Source organism: Bison bison, unplaced genomic scaffold (assembly GCF_000754665.1).
Source record: "Bison bison bison isolate TAMUID 2011002044 unplaced genomic scaffold, Bison_UMD1.0 scf7180017860125, whole genome shotgun sequence".
NCBI classification, from domain to species: Eukaryota; Metazoa; Chordata; class Mammalia; order Artiodactyla; family Bovidae; genus Bison; species Bison bison.
The window spans coordinates 4,590-6,968 of NW_011490697.1; the positions used below are offsets into that span (position 1 = coordinate 4,590).

At 40.1% G+C, this 2,379-nt stretch overlaps 1 pseudogene; it reads right to left on the minus strand.

The window, feature by feature from the left end:
* Window positions 1-423: 423 nt before the first annotated feature.
* Window positions 424-1,309, minus strand: LOC104982439 (annotated as a pseudogene).
* Window positions 1,310-2,379: the final 1,070 nt, after the last annotated feature.

The window sequence follows — 2,379 nt, forward strand, 5'->3', positions numbered from 1 at the left end:
CACCAATACAGTATACTAACACATATATATGGAATTTAGAAAGATGGTAACAATAACCCTCTGTACGAGACAGCAAAAGAGACACCGATGTATAGATCAGTCTTATGGATTCTGTGGGAGAGGGAGAGGGTGGGGAGATTTGGGAGAATAGCATTGAAACATGTATAATATCATGTATGAAACGAGTCACCAGTCCAGGTTCGATGCACGGTACTGGATGCTTGGGGCTGGTGCACTGGGACGACCCAGAGGGAGGGTAGGGGAGGGAGGAGGGAGGAGGGTTTCAGGATGGGGAACGCGGGTATACCTGTGGTGGATTCATTTCGATATTATCAAAACTAATACAATATTGTAAAGTTTAAAATAAAATAAAATTTAAAAAAATAAAATAAAAAAAAATTAAAAAAAGAATGCTTTCAGAGCCATTTTTATGTCTTTGTTCCTGAGACTGTAGATGAAGGGGTTCAGCATTGGTGTGACCACAGTGTACATCACTGAGGCAATTTCACTTGAGTGTGAGCTCTGGGTAGCTGAAGAGCTAAGGCACACTCCTAAGCTCGTACAATAAAACAAGGAGACAAGTGAGAGGTGAGACACACAGGTGGAAAATGCTTTAAGCTTTCCCTGAGCTGACAAGATTCCACATATGGAGGAAACTATCTTAGAATAAAATGTCCCAGACAGGGGAGCACCAGCCAGCAGCTCAGCTGCAAAGTATATCACTGTGTCATGAAGAAAGTTGTCAGAACAGGCAAGTTGGACCATCTGGTTGAGTTACCAGAAATAGGGATTTCCAGCTCTCTACAGAGGGACAGTCTCAACACCATTAAGGTTTGTAACAGTGAATGAAGGACACTGACGGCCAGCTAACCAGAACCAGAATTCCACAGATTTGGGGATTCCTGATGACTGTGAAGTGCAGGGGGTGGCAGATGGCCACAAAGTTGTCATAGGCCTTCTCAGTCAGGAGGAAGTCATCCAACCCTGCAAATAGTGTAAATATATATATATACACATCTGGGTGATGCAGATTTCATAGGTCATAACTTGGCTCTGTGTCTGGATGTTCCACAGCATCTCTGGAGGTAGTGGAGGTGAAGCAGACGTCTATGAAGGAAAAGTTGGAGAGGAAGAAGTACATGGGGGTGTGGAGGTGCTAGTCTGAGATGATAGCTGGTTGGATGAGCAGGTTTCCAAACACATTGATCATGCAGAGGAAAAGCCCAGATATGAAGGGCTGCATTTCTGGTTACTCTGAGAACCCCAGAAGAAGAAATTCTGAAACACCTGTGATGATCCTCTGTGCCATGTGGTAGAAGTGACTACAAGTAAAGGGAAAAAAACATGACTAATTTTCATGCAAGTGAACATTACTCACATTGTTGAAATGCTACCTTATATATTTTGCAATTAGAAAATTAATGTCAATATTTTGTTCATACAATGAGTACAGTGTTTTGGTATTCAAAATCTCCTAAAATCCAGTCATGGAGAATTAATATAGCAAATAAAATATATATAGCATGTCATATGGTGACACATAGTATGAATAAAATGAAGGCAAGTATAAAGGGAAGAGAAAAGAAGGGATGCTATTTTTATGGGTCTTCAGTTAAGACAGCAAATAAGGTGACATTTGAACAGAGACCTCATGGAAGAGAGAGCAGGAGCCATGGATTTATCAGAAGTGTGTGCCTGGCAGGGTGAACAGCCAGTGCAAAGGCCCTGGGGAAGGTGCTTTTTTAAGATGTTCTAGTTGAAAAAAAGAAAGCCAGTGTGGTGAGGGAAATGAGAAGGAGGGAAAGTGAGGAGAGAAGGTGTCAGAGGATGTTGAGGAACAAGGTGATTCTGAAACTGCTGCTTCACAAAGCATCAGACATGACTTAGAGACTGAACAACAGCAACAACAATATATATCTCTATATACGAGAGAGAGAGAGAGAGAGAGAGAGAGAGAGAGAGAGAGAGGACATGAAAGAGAATACAGATCTAATAAACTCAAACGGTTCCTGAGAGACTGTGGTAAGAAACTTTTTTTGGTTTTATATTCCCTTGATGCCCAGCAGAAATAATTAAAGAGAAAAAATAAATTTATCCAAAATAGCAATATGTTATGGTCTAAATACTTATGGGTTTTATGACCCCAGAGAAAAATGAGCAAAGGGAACAAAGTTACACTTTACAAAAGGATGCTTGCAAAGCACAGTGGATAGGAATTGAACATTGGCCATTTTTAATATCAGGCAGCAAAACTTGTTTTTCCTGTGCTTATTTCATTTTCATTTGACTAAATGTTTTTATATGAAAGCAGAGGAGCAAGCCTCTTTCTCCCTTTTCAGATGTGACATCTTTTTTTTTTTTTTTTTTTTTTTTTTTTTT